Source organism: Gallus gallus, chromosome 3 (assembly GCF_016699485.2).
Source record: "Gallus gallus isolate bGalGal1 chromosome 3, bGalGal1.mat.broiler.GRCg7b, whole genome shotgun sequence".
Taxonomy (NCBI): Eukaryota; Metazoa; Chordata; class Aves; order Galliformes; family Phasianidae; genus Gallus; species Gallus gallus.
The window spans coordinates 53,292,071-53,309,614 of record NC_052534.1 but is presented as its reverse complement, the minus strand read 5'-3'; the positions used below and the strand labels follow the sequence as shown (position 1 = coordinate 53,309,614).

Here is a 17,544-nt window from a genome sequence, read left to right as displayed (position 1 = left end):
AGACAGCCATGATTTTTCAAATATGATGGAGAGCAGCTCGGCAACCACATCAGCCATCTCTTTCAGAACCCTAGGATGGATATCATCCAGCCCCATGGACTTATACACATTCAATTTCATGAGGAGGACTTGGACTTGTTCCACTGTTACAGTGGGACAGAAACCACTCCCCACACCCTCACCTAGAGGTTCATGTTCCTGGCAGACATGGGAAGCCTGACCACCCGTGAAGACTAAGGCAAAGCACTCATTGAGTACCTCAGCTTTTTCTGTGTATGAGGAAGCCAGCTCCCCATTACCTTTCATCAGAGGGGGAACATTCTCCTTAGCCTGTCTCCTCCTGAATATGTACCTGTAGAACGCCTTCTTGTTATCTTTCACATCCCTCTCCAAGTTCAGCTCTATCTGTGCCTTGGCTTTCCTAATTTTATCTCTATAAACACAGACAACAGCCCTGTATTCCTCCCAATATACACAATCCTGCTTCCACTTTCTGTACATTTCCCTCTTTTCCCTCAGTTTAAGCTGCAGGTCCTTGCACAGCCATGACGATTGCCTCATTTCCCTGCTCAACTTCTTCTGGGGGATGGAGAGCCATTGCGCTTTCAGAAGGGTGTCCTTAAAGAGCTGCCAGCTCTGTTTTGTACCCATGCCCTTACAGACAGTTTCCCAGGGGATCCCACTCAGCAGTTCCTTGAGCAGCTGGAAGTTTGCTCTCATAAGCCGCAGGCTACTAGCTCTGCTTTTTGCCAGGCCTACATTCTTCAAGATCACAAACTCCACCAAGGCATGGTCACTACAGCCCAGGCTGCCTCCAATCTTAACCTTTCTAATGCTCTCCTCTGCATTGGTATAGGACATTGGTATAGAGGCACTTCAGCTTAGCTACTGTCCTTGTTGCCTTCTCAGAGGAGCCCTCTCTAATACCTCCAGGACAAGTCTGGGGTTTTCCCTTACTGCCTCCCAATGTGACAGCATTCTCATGCACTTCTCTGTCACCCAGTACACCCCCTTCCCCCATCATATCTAGTTTAAAGCCCTGCTAACCAGCCCAGCCAGCTTGTTCCCAAGAATATTTGTGGCCTTTCTTGTCAGTTGGCTCCTGCCAATCAGCATTCCCCCTTTCTCAAGGTTGCATTCCAAACCATACTACCCAAAGCCCTGAGTGCAACATCAGTGTGCAAAGCCATTCTTTCAGCGTGTTCACCCTCCTCCTTTTGTGTGAATCCCAGTCACCAAGAGGACAGAGAACACAAATTGTGCTCCTGATCCCTTCAGAAGACTTCTCAGAGCCCTGAGGTCCCTTTTGATCACCCGAGAACTTCTTTTGCCTACCTCTTCTTTTTCAGTGTAGAAAACTAGTAATGGATGATACATCACAAGTTACCTCCTGTATAATATCTCCTGTTCACAAACAGAAATTTTCTTTTATTCTTTGTGAAGTTCACTGTACATGTGAAAGGATGTAAATTACATATAACTTACATATTGTCCAAATTATTTTGCAACTAATACATATGGCAGATTAGGTGTGTGATGACAGACTTCATAGTAGGATTTAATAATGTGATTGATTCCTCATTTTGAAAATAAAATGCTTAGGAACATGCTGAAAAGGTCTCTCATAGGTTGATCTTACTACTCAGAAGTCTATTTTCTTAGGATGAGACCACTGTGATTGGGAGTCTGTGTAAACATCTTGAAGAAAAATAACAATGGTGGCTCACACATCCAAAGCATTATCATCATCTCCAAGTATGAGATCTGAATAATAACAATCAAGCATCAAATCTTGCTATAGTAGAAAAGAGAGTACTTTGTGATGACTTCAGTAATGAAAAAAAATTTTAAAAAAATTAATAGCAGTGCCTGAGCTGCTGGAAACCTGCAATAGATCTTTAGACTGTATAAATTGGTGTTGTTCCCATAGTGCTCTGCCACTGTAAACAAACTGAGGTAGTGTTATTTTAACTTTTCTCTTGCTTGACATTTTCTTATTCTAATTGTGTAACCTCTGTGTAGGATTGTATTCTGACATTAAAAACCTACAACCCCAACCCTCCCTTTTGGTTACTGCTTTTTAAAGCAAGAGAAACAAAATTAATTGCCTCTGATGTGACACAATGGTAATTACACAATCCCAACTGAGACCTGACCAAGGATGAACTGCTTCTGCTGCTTTTTGGCTGGAGACACTAAACAGGGATAATAGAGAAGTATGTCTGTTAGAGCACACTGACTGTTTCCCACAGCAGAGAATGATATAAGTCTATTGCTTTACAATTACAGTGTAGCATTTGCAGGTCGCAATAGTATCCAGCAAACAGGGTGAAATGTACGTAATTTCCATTACTGTGTATCTCAAATTGGTAAGTGTTTCAGAGAAAATGCTTGGCCCAGTGTCTCTTTACTCCTTTAATTCTCATTAAAACATCATGCTGGTATTTAGGCCTCAATAAAATTATTAAAAACAGAGCTTGTATACTGTGTGCTCTTGGAAAAGAAAATGAAGCGGTAATGGTAAAAAAGGCTCAGATTAGGGAATGTTAGAATCTACTATCACTGCATTTAGAAGTCGCAGCCTGTTCTTGTATTTTTTTTTTATTCTAAATGATAAACTGATTGAAAACATTAACAATCTTTCTAAATAAAATGTGATACATTCTACCTTTAATTATTTCCACAGAGAGCACTAGGAGAAAAAAAAAAAAAAAAAAAGAAAAAGAAAAAGAAAACAAAAGAAAACAAACCATAGATGGTTGGTAAAATGTGTGTGCATGTTTTATGCTTCTGTATCTCAAGACCTGGAAGAATTTAGATGATCTTTGAATGTAAAAACTGAAACACACAACCAACCTACCAACCAAACAACAACAAAAACCTTAGCATTATATTTTGACAGAAAAGAAAAGCATATATGTAAGCAGTATTGTTACATGTCAAGTTAAGTGTCATGTTGGGGTTTTTGAGTTGGGTCCCTAAATTCATGCTGTAGACTTATGAATAGACTAATCAACAATTAAATATAGTTATATATAATATATATATATATACATATAATATTTATATATCTAATATAATATAGTATATTATATATAAATATAATATATTTTATTTAACTTCCTGATTCTGTACAATCAGAGTGCAATTCTTTGTATTGAGAAAGGGCAATCAAGGAAGAATATTTTTAAAGCTGATTTTCTCACATGGTCTATAGACTTAAACAATCCCAACCCATAAGAATTATTATTTAATTACAAGGTTGTGCAACAAGATCTTAAAAAGCATTGTTTAGACTATGACCAAAGCCAGAATAGTTACTTCTTCTAGCTGTCCATGTTAGTTTTACAAAGAAACTTTATGGAAAGAATATATAAGATGTAGATAACAGTCATTAAACTTCTTAGTAGTCTTCTGAGAAAGCACAGTAAGATACAGATATACAAACACTTTTGTCTTTGAATTAAGACAATGATATGATGTAATTGAATGTACTTTCAAATACATGACTGCAGCGGAATTGCCAGGTCTCAGCCTGAACCAGTGACTGAGCACCAAGTGAGAAGGAGTGGATAACCCAGGGAGTGCAGGTGCAAGCAATGCACCTGAGTGCATTGGGTAGAAGGGGTGTTGCCTGGATCCATGTCTCCTCTCCCCCATTTAAGGGTTAGCAGCCAAGGTGGAAATTACACTTCTCTTTAGCTTTTAGTGGTTGTTGGTAGGGGGTGAACCAATTTTTTTTCTTTATTATTTGCTTTTGCTCTGTAGTGCCTGTATCCCATTCGGAGTCACTATTATTGCCTTCTTTTACCATACAGTGACTTTTAGAGATGGTTTTGTTTAGTTAAAGTCTGTAAAATATGTCAAATTGAAGGCAAATTTTGTGCAGAAAAGGATCTGATGAAATTCCACAGAACAAACAAACAAAAAAAAGCCCAAGAAACAAACAAAACCAACCTTTATTTTCAGGTGAGACTGAAGTTCTCAGTTTCAGCACTCTGAATAATTTTGAAGATAAAAGTCTTCCTTCCCTTCATGAGATTTTGTACAGTAACTGTTTTGTTAGATTTCTAATGCAGGGATTTTTAAAACACAACTCAGTAACTCAGTCAAGATTCTTCCTACAATAAATCTTTTTTTTTTTTTTTAACTGAAAAACAACAGCAACAAAACAAATAAAGCATCTGAATCTTTATATATTTACTTGTGTTAGAGGATGGGACTTCAAGCACGGTAATAACCACTAATTACCAAATTAAGTCATAGTATACCTTATGCTTGTCCTTTGATGTGAAAAATTTCACTCAATGGCTGTCAGCATTTGGAAGCTGGTTATGAAGGCTGTGTTGCTCTCATCACATAGTACACATTTAGAGTAATTGAAACTTCAGTTAGCAGAGAAAATATTCAAAAAGTCTGTTGCTTAACAAATATCAGCCAGTTTCTCAGGATACAATTCTGAAGAAACCTCTTTTTCACTTGATGACAGTGTCTTCATCATAAGTAATCAAGTTGTTTAAAGAGAATAATAACTGACTAATCCTTATTCTCGTCTCCATTCTGCTTTATGGACACTTTATCTTTCAGGCAATTTTGCACATAGCAGGACTTCAGTGATTTCAGTGAAAATATTATCTGCTGAGATGAAGAACTGAGATTAACTCATGTTTCTCTTAGTGACTTCACCTTTACTACAATCAGTTTTAGAAAACAGTCTATACTTCAGATCTGAGCTGAGTCACCTTTGCAGAACCAGATCACCTGTTCCAGACACAGTAGCTTTAGAACTAGAGAATCATCTAGGTTGGGAATACCTTCAAGATCATCTGGTTCATACATCAACCTGACCTACTGAGTCCAAGCACTGAATGTTATCCTTAGAGACACACCTGCATGTCTCTCAAGTACCTCTGGAGATGGGGACTTTATCACTTCCCTGACCAGCCCATTCCAATGCTTGAAGTGTACGCAGCTGCTTGTGCTCTCCCGTTGTTATGCCAGCAGTGAATGCAGCCTCTGACATGGTCTCTCAGGCCACCTGTTAGCTGCTGGAAATAAGGCATGCTGCATATATATATAAAGCAATTTCAGAAGATCCTTGTGTACAAGTCCTTAAACAATATGTGTAATTCAGCAAAGCTGGGAAAAAATTACCTCCTTATTATAGGTGCATTTCAGGCAGCATACTGGGAACAAACAATTTTTCAAGCAAGTATGTCATGATTTGCTAGGGATTCACAGGGTAACATAAACTCGTATCATAGATGAGAACTAGTGTTTCTGATCAGTCTAATTACTCAGCTGGCCAGTATTGCTGAGCAGATATCAATCAGGAGAGAGTGGTAGCAATGAAATTTACACAGATATGTGAAGCAGAAGACATACAACTCTCCCAGAGTAGAAGCTCTGAAATAAGGAGGAATGCATTTGATGATGCTTTAATTCTTTGAGATGGTGAGCTGATGTCAAATGTTATTTTTGCTTATGTCCTGCCTTGGAAACAAAAGAGCAGAAGTCTGACGGGGAGCCCTTCTCTCTGCTATCAATAGCTGAGGTGGAGAGGTGCATTCAGATAAGACTTGTGTTGTTCTGTGGGATTTTGCACACATGTAGGCTGGCTGGTCACTTCTGTTGGTCTTTCTGAAGTTGAACGTTTCAGCCTTGCTGCTGACTTCCTCAGCTCTGTTAAACTGGAAGGAGAGATGAAGAATAAAACATGGATGCTCTGTTTATCTTGGTTTTAAATGCCATAAACATGTGGCTGAAAAGCTAGTTACAGAAAATGATAAGATTATCTTAAAAAGAAAAAAAAAAAAAGATAGAATCAGGTAAGATTCTTTTTTTCCAAAAAATAAATAAAAATCCTGCCAATAGAGAAGCATACATTATGGATACAATAATGGAAATACATCTGTTAGTATTATGTTTTTATTATGAAATTATTTTAACTACCATTACCCTGTCTGAAAGACCTGCTGTTGTCTATGATTAAGATGCTCAAATTTAGATTTTTGACATTATTTATCACTTCATTCTCTTCATTAATAGAAGAATTTGCATGATAATGGGATCTTTGTTTTTAAGAGTTCATGAGTTTCTGCCACTTAAATCCCACTTGAAGCCATAAACTTCTGTTTATAAATTCATAATTGCTTGGAGTAGAGGTGATTAAAATCTCACAAACATAGCATTATGTTGACTTCAGTCAGTGAACAAGCAGTGAATGAACTCTGAAAGAACAAGAATGTTGTTTTCATGTAAATAGCCCAACTAATACAAAGTAAGGTAACAATAGCTCTTAAAAAATGGCAGATTTCACAACATGGTAGAGTCACATCTTCCAGTAGAATAATTCTCTCTTCTTTCACGAAGTTTTTCTGGTTTCCAGTCTAGATACATCGCAATAAGCACTGCCAAAATGCTAATTAATGTGACAATTGTGTCCAGTGAACTTTTCTATCATCTAAACAAGACAGTATGTGAATTTTGCCCATCACAGTATCACCATCAGGTGCATGTGAATCTAACAGGAAGTGTCAAAATTTGGTTTGTGGTGTTATCTGTTCCCCTGTGTGGTCTGTATAGCTATCTTTCCCTATTTCTTTCAGCAGAGTACAAAATATATTTTCTAACTATTGCTGTCACTGTGTAAACCCCTAGAAGAGAATCTTTAATGCAGGCAGTCAAAGCTTGTGCAGCTAACTGCACAGAATCTTGTTTCTGGCCCCCATCATTCACTGCTGCTTGCCATATGCATTCTGCTGAGATTGGAACATGTTTCACACTATGTAAGTAGGCAAAACATGGAAATTCAGAACATCTATGATCTATCTGATAAGTTAGACAAGCATTTCTGAATTCAGGGTGACTCCTTCCTAAACGTACAGCCCTCTTCAAATATTATACTGCAACAAGAAAGGCAGGTGCAATTTTGAATGTTTATACTGATGAACACCAATAAAAATATTTTTCCTCCTCAAAAATCCTAAAGGATCTTGAAGCTTGTCAGATCCAAGTTCCCTTTGTGTGGTTCCTGTGCATCAGTTACCACAGAGAAGAGACTGGCACTATTTGTGCCCTTACATCAAAAATTTTAAACTCAACATAGTTACCGTGGCCAGGACAGCCACCTACTACAGTCCCTTCTCCCACAAGGCCTTCTCTATTTTTAAACAGTTCATTCAGGAGGGAATCTTTCCTATGTGGCTCACTCAATAATTGTGATAGGAAATTATCTTCATGAAGAAGGAAGAAGAGTTTGGTAGCACCATATCTTCACTGGATGTCACTTCAGGAAGAGAAATTTTAGGGATGTAAAGGGAAACTTAAAAGAGTGAAAAGTTTTTCTTCAGCTGTGGTCATTAAGATATCTGAACTCAAATATCTTATAAGAGGTAGAACATATTGTCTAGATGTTTACATGCAAAAAAAAAAAAAAAATGTATGCCTGTTTTGCTTTTCTAACTAATTTATTATAGAACGTGGCACAAAATTTCTAGATATTGGTGCATAAACTAAGGGTATTTTTTTTTCTTTCATTTACAAAGTACCAGCTTATAAAGAGAAAAAGAAAAAAGAAAAAAAAAAAAAAAAAGGAAATCTCTAGTTCAGTTGGACAGATTTGCAAGGATCTTCGAAAATGTGAAGGAAATGGTAAGAAGGGAAATGTCTGTGTTACAATCTGTTTGTGTCTTTGGAACTCTGTTTTATCTTGACTAATAAGATAAAGATCATTTGACAGCAATCCACTTATTCTTATCTTGCCAGCAACTTAAAAACTGAATTATTCATCCTCAGTGTGAAATTTTGTGTTTATCATTCCAAATTCAACTGCATAGTTAGCATCTAACCTCCACAAAAATATATCCAAAACAACTTTTATTCAAATCACCTTCATAAAACTGGCATTAGCAAAAATTAAAACATGCTATGAACTGAAAAGCTTTCTTGAACTTCATTCTCATAAAAGTATGAGAATTATATACAGCAGAAGCATTCCTCTGGTTGTTTTCAGAATCTTTTTGATTAGAGGAAGGGTCAGTAAACTTTTAAGCTTTCTGAAGTCTCTATGTGAGATTACTTCAGTCATATGAAGCAGCAAATACATGTTTGCTTTGACCGTATCGTTGACCATATCGTACAGGTATATGAACAAGCACAATTACTGATTTTCAGACCTAAGCCAAATTCCATAGTATAGATGTCATTGTACCCCAGATTTTATTTTTCTGGGAAGGTTTAATGATGACCAAAACAAAATTTGTCAGTGACAGTATCATACTAATTAAATAAATAATAAAAATATTTTATTTTTGTAATAAAAGTGGTGTTTTGTAAACACAACATATTTATAATCTGTTTAGTACTGTTTATAACTGAATCAAAATGAGAGAATGGACATTTTAAAATGAAGTAGCATGTAAAAGCTAGTAAACCTTGCTAAGAAGTCTTTCATGCCTTTTTGGTAATGTTGAGCTATGCAAGGCTTTCCTTAAAGAACTAATTTCCTTCTTCATGCTTTTCCTACTGCTCACATGTATGTGTATATAGGTCATATATCATTTAAATGTTAGCATGTCTTGAATGAAAATCAACCAATGTTAAACATAAGCAAGGTCAAATAAGTCAAGTTAGAGTAAATTCTAGTCACCACTGTTCAAAACACTCTTCTCTAACATGTTTACAGCTCTATATTTTTTCCAGTTTTTAATTTAATGATATTTCTTTGTTAATGCAGGCTTTCTTCAATCAGTTGTGTCTGTGTGGAGAGTGAAGGTGAATAGTCTCAGCTCAGGAGGAATGTAATTTGGAAAGGTACGAGCAGCTGAGAAGGGATTCTCATGGGCACAGCGTTTGAACACTAAAGTGGCGGCTATCTTTCCCACTGCAATAAAAGGGAAGCCGGTAACAATGGTGTGCTATAAAAAGCAAAGGAACATTTTTCTTTGTCAAACAACCACACCTCTCTGGCAGTGCTGCTGCTGTTGCTGCAGTACACTGGCTGAAATCCACTCTGCCTTTGAACTCTACTGTTACAGAATTTCAATTAAAACTGAAAACCACACAAAGGTTGTGGGCATAAAGAATACCAAAAAGACACATCCATACCATTGATTGTTTTTGTTTTTCTTGGTCTGATTAGGAAATAATGATTTAAGCTGATGGTGAGATCCCAGGTATTGCTGTATAGGAAAATTTTACCTAATTAAAGATGGGGAAGAACTATAGAAAATTCTCCAAGATCAGAGCTGCCATTCAAAAGAAAAAGTCATACTGGGGTTCAAAATCCCTCCAGAAACTGTTTCACTCCATTAAAAAAAAAAAAAAAAAAGTATTTGAAGCCTGGAGGAAGAATACAATTTAAGAGAGTTTTTACCTTAAGTGATGTACCCAACAAGGCCTTATGTATGCTGCAACAAGCTACAGTACCTGCAGGGTGCTTATCTACCATGGAAGTCTTCTATTATCTCATTCTTTACATGAATGAAAGTTGAATAAAGTTTCTTCTTTCTCAGAAACCATTACACTGATTTGACTGGGTCTGGAAGTAGCAGAATGTTTTCCACCCAATTATTTTCAACTGATTGAGAATGTATTACTTTACTCATAGGCACTTTGGAGTTTCAATGACTATGTGAAGGACAGTACTTCCAGTAACATTTAGAAACATTCTGAGTGGAGAGAAGATGAAAAGAAAAACCAAAACCAAAAACAAAACCACAACCAAGCAAAACACTTAGTTGTTTAAAAATGCATCCATTTTCTCATGTTTTGTTTTTTTTTTTTTCTTCTGGAAATCAATGCTGCAAGTTATTGTTGTTAATTGTAATGAGATCATAAGTTTAGAAAACATTCCCTCATAAAAAAACAAATGTCTTTTAATAAAGTATGAGAATTGTGGAATGACTATTGGTAATAAAAATGAAATCTGACAAAGAATACAGAATAGCCACAGTGGGGATAACAGATATATTTCTTTGGAACTGTTAGCTGCATTAACATCATATAAAACTGTGTTCTAAGATATCTGAGTTCTATGTGAAGGATCATATGTAAATTTTAACTAAACTGGAGCCATTATATTATCATAGGTACAATGTGCTAGATAGAAGGCTGTTTCACATCCACTGAATAGATGTGTATGTTCATGCATGTATGCATAGCTGTATGTCTATAAATATATTCATATGTTTAGAGAAAACTTGAACTGGTGGAAAACTGAAAGGACAGGAGGAAAGCATAGTTTGACTAAAAAGCTAGTTGTTCCATCTTTCTGTTTCTTTATTCACCATATTTACATTTTAATCAGAAGTTGGACTCAATCCTTAGGCATCCCTTCCAACACGGGATATTCTATGATTCTATGATTCTATATTTATTTCCCTGCTCACTTCTTTTGTATAAAACCTACTTTCTAATTCAGTTGGGTAACTCATCTTTAATATTATTTTAACAGATCTTGTCTTACTTTCATGGAGTAGTCACAGCAAAGGTTGCATTGTAAAAGAAAATTGCCTCACTACTGCACTGGGTTTTCTAATTAGTATATCTGGTACCACCATTGGATATTTGGAGAAGAAGAAAAGAGAGAGGAAAGAGAGACCACTGTTAATCACCCCTTACTAGTAGTTGAGGCCCTCAACTTGTTATTTAATTTTCAGTTTTACATACCTCGATTTCAGAAAACAAATGATAGAAAAAGAACCTCAGCTGCATACCCCGGCTTGCAGGCAAACCTCTTCTATAAATATGTGACCATTTTATGAAACTGTATGGAAGAGAAAATACGACTATGAACTTATGAACATGTCGAGTGTTTCCCAAAAGAGTTTTATGGTTTTATGATCTATGAGTTGAATCAACTCAAAGGAAACTTGATTTTATTAAGAACAGCATCTCAGAACTCATCTGTGGGTTTGGATTTCCAACACACTCCTGTAAATTTGTTGAATTATTTATTTGCAGTGATGAGACGAGAACAGGATTCTTCAAGTGGGCTGTACAGTTTGCATGTCTTACAAAAAATCTGATCCAGAAAGACAGATCTCCATCATTCTTATATAAGTCTTTTATAAATTTGCCCACTGTTATTGTAAAATTAGTCTTTTTACAGGAGTGAAATTTCAAATTGCTGAAACACTTTCCTGTAGAATCATGAAGTGAGAAGAAAAAATTGAGAAGTATTTCTGCCTGTATGAGGAAACACATGAGCACTGATACAGAAGGTATCAAGCCAGCTTGCTGACCATTGCTTCTAGGACAGCTGGAAGGTCATGGGAAATATTCCACTTCACCATTCCAAAATCCTTGCCATTCCAGTTTGCCTCTTTTCATTATTTTTATTATACAGAAGCCCAGCATGTTGTTAGGTCTTTGACAAGGATTTGAACAAAATTTAATATATAACTACATTATTGAAGGAGTCATAGAATTATAGAATCATAGAATGGTTTGTCTTGAAAGGGTTTCTTAAGATCCCTAGTTCCAACCTCTCTGCTATAAGCAGGGACATCTCCTACTAGACCAGGTTCCTACATGCCCTCATAAAAAGTGGCCTGATAGCTGCCTTTCAGTATCTAAGGGGGACCTACAGGAGAGAAGGGGACAGACTCTTTGGCAGGGTCTGTGATGATAGAAAAAGGGGAAATGATTTCAAACTAAAAGAGAGGATATAAGGAAAAAGTCTTTTACAGTGAGGATGGTGAGGCATTGTAACATATTTCCCTGAGAAATGGTGGATTCCCTCTCCCTGGAGACACTGAAGATCAGGTTGGAGGAGTTCTAAGCAACATGATCTACCTTTGGATATCCTTTTTCATTGCAAGGATGACCGTTAAGGGTTCCTTCCTACTCAAATGATATATGAACTTGAGCACACCCTTTCTTTCTTCCACGATTACCCACGGAATATGAAAGTAATAGAATGTCTACTGCATACTTGCTTTCCTTACCCCTGCCTCTCCCCAGGTTTTGCAGATTGTATCTGCAGTTGCATTTTTCATCACTTCCTCTTGAGATTGTGGGAAAGTGAGGACAAAGTATGACATTAAAAACAATTTGACTCTAAAAGGAAAAAATAAACCAGACTATTGCTAGGAAAACATTATTGAAAATCCTATGAAAATATAAATACAATTTATTTTGGTATCCTTAATCCTCTTAAAATGGAAGAATTAAGCCCAAGAAGCTGTTTAACTGCATGTAGAAATCATGGTGAATTTATCTTCATTGGGTGACCTCATCAAATTATTCTCCACTGCTGTGATTTTTTTTGAAGACAGCTCAATAACATTTGACTCCCAGTTCCCATTAGAATTTAATGAGAACTGGGCCTCTAAGTCCCCCAGATTCCTTTGAAAATAACCCAGCCTATGATAAAATAATACAGTTCTGTGCATCCTTAATTTCTGACAGCATGTTCATGTCTGGAATATTGATTGCAACTGCTACTGCCAAGCACACAGATCCCATCACTCTTGCCTGCTTTTCCATTATGTCATAAATAGATAGCACAGCTCAATAGATCATACAGATAGATGGAGCTGGACTACTTACATGGACTTGCAGGAAAAAACAACTAATAATAACCAAGTATCTAACTTGATTGGACAAATTACTTGAATGATTTTTAAAAGCTCTGAAATGAGTAACTTCGAAGAGTGAATAACGGCGAAAACAAGGCCAGGTCCAACAGTAGTAATTAGATTCAAGTAAAAAATAAAACTCAATTGGAAAGTTTTAAAGTCTTTGTATTATGCAAGTAACCTGGCAAGTTTGTGGTACCAGAAATGGGAGTTCAATTAAATATTTGGAAAGCCAAAAAAAAAAAAAAAAAAAAAAAAAAACAACCCAAAAAACAAAAAACAAACAAACAAAACAAAACCCAAAACCCAAAACAAACAAAACAACAACAAAAAACCAGACATGCAAGCAGAATCATTTAGTATCCTGCTAAGCTGAAAACACATTCAAACTAAAACGAGAACTCAGGTGGTTGAATAAGCAATAGGAAAAAAGGAACAGAGTTGTCAAAATAAAATATATTTCAGACTGACTTGAGTAAAATTTTAATCCTTGATTTCATTTTTCGTGTTTGTACATTTGTTCCCAGCAGTAAAATCACAACATCATTTCACAGAAAGGTAAGGAAAGGAAAGGAAAGGCAAAGAAAAAGTGCTGGTGATTCAGCCTCCAGGCTCTCCATAAAACCTACTAGGAAGCAGAATGCAAAGTTGTTTTTGTATGTCCTACTGTGACTTATCATGTTATTAGAAGTCTATTTCCTCATCTTTCTGGGGAAAAAAAAGAAAAAAGGGACAACTCAGGAAGATCACTGTTGGGCTTCATTCTTCCATGGAATTAAAAAAAACGAAACAAAACAAAAAAAATCCAAAGCAAACAACAAAAAAAGCAACCTGTACTCAGCAGCTATGGTTTGCAACACTGCACCAAGATTAGGTTAGATATTCATTTTAAGAGCAGGCCATTACTTTTGCAGTACTTCTGCAGGAGTAAGACTAAGGAAATAGCCTAACAGATCTCATTCATATGCAGCAACTCACCAGTCTCAATAGATAGGATTAACTTGGATTCTTCACAGGGAATCCAATTTCATAATTATTTTGTTTAGTTTTATCATTTTATTTTATTTTTACTTTATTTAATGAATTTAAATGAAAATATCTAGAAATCTATCAGGAACTGGGACTCCATTTTGTCCCCTGTATGTGGGGCCTACTATAAAACTGCAAAACCAAAATTGTGGTTCATATTCTTTTAACATCTCCAATCTAAAGAGGAAAGATAAAACTGAGATACAGAGGATTTGGTGTCCAAGGAGCCAGTGGAATGCCTAAGGGCAGTTTAAAGCAAACTTGAATGTTTACACAGTCTCAAACCACCCTTCTTTTCTGAACACACCAGGGGAGACAAAATTTGTCATCCTAGCAGGCAGGAGTGTAAGTACATCTCCTGCATACCTGCTGCCAAAGGGTATTTGTATGTTTGAAAGTTACTGCGGCAAAAGAATGTCAAGCAATGACTTAAAGACTGATGAAGTGCTTTCTGGACATCACTGATGAAGTTCTCCTTAAAGCAGGTGGCCTAGCATCAAACAAAATATAAATATACCTGCTGGAAAAATAGAATGATTAGTTAACACCATAGGGCAAACAAATGTTAAACTGACCTCAAGTCCAAAGGAGAGATGAAAGACAGATGGGGGCTGGTGAATGCACTTGATAATGTTGTTGGGAGCCTTAAATCTGGTGGACAGAGAAACAGGAACCTTTGGATGGATGGATGCATAGGGTGACAAGGATGAAACTATGGAAATCTGAAATACTACCTCCTGGTACATTTGCATTTCAGGAATCTGAGCACTTAAATAGAGAGAGGCAGTGGCGATGAAATGGAAGATAAGTTTTACTCATGAATTAGTTGTAATCATCTGTAATATTGTGTTAGCTGGAGAGCAAACGTTTAGGAGCATGATCAGGAAGATTAGTTGATTTTCCACTTGTATCATATAACGTATGAATACAACAAATTCTGCAACATATTAAATATATATGGAATTATTTTATTTTATTTTAACTTATAGCAAAGGTGATTTACTTCTTTACACAAGAAAGATTCCTATGACTATTTGTAGTCATAGAACTTAGCAGTCTAAGTTCCAAAGTTGAAACTTTAATTGGAACTATAGGAAATCTCCTCTGATAGCTCTGATAATAGATAGCTCCTCTGATACATCTAACCAGTAATAATTTCACATCTATAGATTTTTGATGTGGCCTTTTAATGTACTTTTGGATCCTCCTGCATGATGATGATTCTGGTCTTGCAAGCTGCTGTGTGTAGGCAGCCCCTGACACCAGAGACCACTGCTGTGGGAGTTAGAAAGTCTGTGCTCAGATGGAAAGGTCAAACTGCACAGAATAGCTTGCAGGTTCAGAAGCCTGCCTGAAATACTCTCAGCTTAGAACAAACCTGAATTACTTTGTGAGTATGAAACATTTAACACGAGAGCCTGCAAAAAGTGGTAAAGGTTTTGTATATAGCTGTCTAAGATGAGCTAACCTAAGACTTAATTAGCTATAATATACAAAGAAACCCTTTTTAATAAATAATTAAATAATTAAAATCCTGGCCTGTGACAGTAGCAAAATCAGTTTTGCAGTTGGAAGTCTACTTCTGTGCTTTCTTTATTATTAAATACATCATTTTAAGAAGGCAATTTTGAACTGAATAGATGTGAATCTAAGAACACCAAAACCCACTTTGTGTCTTGATAGAAACATTTTTTTTGTGTGTTTTGATCCTGGAAATTTCACATCTCTCTTTTAACTTTCTTAAGAAATAACATTACTTCTGTTTCTCCAGTCGTTTACTTGCTTAAACTCCAGAGCATACTGGTGTGCTGCATAATTGGAACAAAGCTTAATATTGTAAATAAAAACCTTTACCTCCAAATCTGCAGAGGAACTGTATTTAAAGAAATGAAACAAAATAGAATTTAAATGCTTAAATACAAGATAATGTTTAGAAACTTTAGCTGCCCACAATCAAACATTCCCAGCTGAAGTTTGATTACTTTGGCTTGCATTTATCTGATACTAAAAAAAATAAGGATTGGTTGTCATCGAGGTATTGGAAAGTGACAAATATAATATAATTTCTAAAAAGAATGACCATCAACCCAGTACTGCATACAGTATGGATGAAAGAAAGCCCTTTTTACCTAGCTTCAAATTCCCCACAGCCTTCTGGATTTTACATATTTACCACAGGTACTCATAGAACTGAGTTGTTTGAAATGTGAAAATGTCTGAATGTGTTTTCAGGAGCAGCCTGAATAATGTGGACAACACATCAACAGAGAGCAAAACTAATACAGATACACTGAATAAAAAGGACAGAGAGGGAGAAAAAGATGTAGATGAAAATGCATAACAACAGGGCATAAAAACAGTGTCAATATCCTTATCTATTTAATTAATGTTGGAAATAAGTTTAGTTACAAATTATGCAATAATAATTAATTAACAATCTAACTCTAGATTCTCATGTCATTATTCATCTTTAAAAATATTTGATACAGTGGTTATTGATGAGTTTTGTATTTTTCTAGTAGCTTTGCTAACCCCTGATTATTACTGCTCATATATTGACCTTTTTGCCATATGTTTTGATCAACTTTGAATTATTAGTATTTAAATTTTCTAACAGATTATTGAAGTCTCAAAATACAATGGTTTTTGTAGCAAAATCATTAATGTGATAAGATGCAGATCAAAAGGAGTGTTCACCACCGTGAATACAAATAGTACAATATGAATTAATATGAAAAAATGAAACACTGTGAACAACAGACTTCCATTAATGTGTTAGTGAGCATATTAATGACAAAATTGCTGAAAGATACAATGAAAAGTCTCAACTAAGAAAAAAAATATGGAACATTTCTCAGAATATAAATGAATTCCTAAATGAAACAATTTAAAGGTTAATTTGGTATTATTTCCTGGATATGTGTGTCAAATTTATTCATTGATCAAAAGCACTCTTTTACACAAACAAACAGATAAATGCCCTTGATAATAAACAGCATTTGAAATGCTACATCAGGTGATAGTGCAGACTACTTTCCTTTGGTCTAGTGAGTCATTCAGGGAGTAAGACTATCTTATCCACACAGACCCAGTGTACTGAAATTTATGACAGTCATTCACAGTTTGGGGGCTGCTAGATTGCATATGTTCTTTCAAAGAGATCTTATTAGGTATTCTGCTGCTGAGGCATCTGCTGGTCAGGGTAATCTTGATGCAGGTCATGTAGAAGACTTGTGGACATGAAGAACAGCATTTTTCCATTACTAGCTTGATTCCAAAACCAATGAACTATTAGCTATGGTGGTGCAGGAGACTTTTCACCAGTGTTTTATTAAGAAGTCCAGGGTCTCTAAATTTGGCAGTGCCCATGGGCCATAGTTATATTCTACTAATGAGAAAATTATGATACTGACATCAGCTTCCCAATCCTTTTCCCTAAAGAAAACACATAGCATATTAATCTGTATAATTAATGTCATGTTTCTTCATATCCTCTCTCTCCAATTATCCTCAAAATAATTCTGTTTGACTCCAAATACCTGAAATCTTTAAAAACTTTATACCAATATCTCTATGGTAGATCTCTTTGAGTGTAGTTGTAACTCATAACAAAAACATTGTATTTCTGTTAACGTATGGATAATTACATCAGAAGTCACATACAGACCATCATGAGAATAATGCTCGTTCTTATTGCTGTATTTTGAAATTTAAAGATCCTTAGCACTGAATAAGTGACAGAAGTATGCACAATAAATTTATACTATTGCTTTTAAACTCATATCTGCCTTTTTGATAGTAGAGAACAGCAGAGAAAATAATTAAATACCTACAAAAATATTTTGTTTGTATGTGGTGTTTTGGAGAGAAAGGTAGGTAAGATTTATTTATATTAATAATGTGTCACCATTTTATGTACCAGAAACTGCAT

The 17,544-nt window shown here is 35.8% G+C and overlaps 1 long non-coding RNA gene across 1 annotated transcript; it reads left to right on the top strand.

Annotated features, from left to right (window-relative positions):
- Nucleotides 1-4,394: 4,394 nt before the first annotated feature.
- LOC112532157 lies at nucleotides 4,395-16,055 on the top strand. Its single transcript, XR_003074575.2, has 2 exons — nucleotides 4,395-7,653; nucleotides 8,738-16,055. It is a non-coding gene; the product is annotated as an uncharacterized LOC112532157 (long non-coding RNA).
- Nucleotides 16,056-17,544: the final 1,489 nt, after the last annotated feature.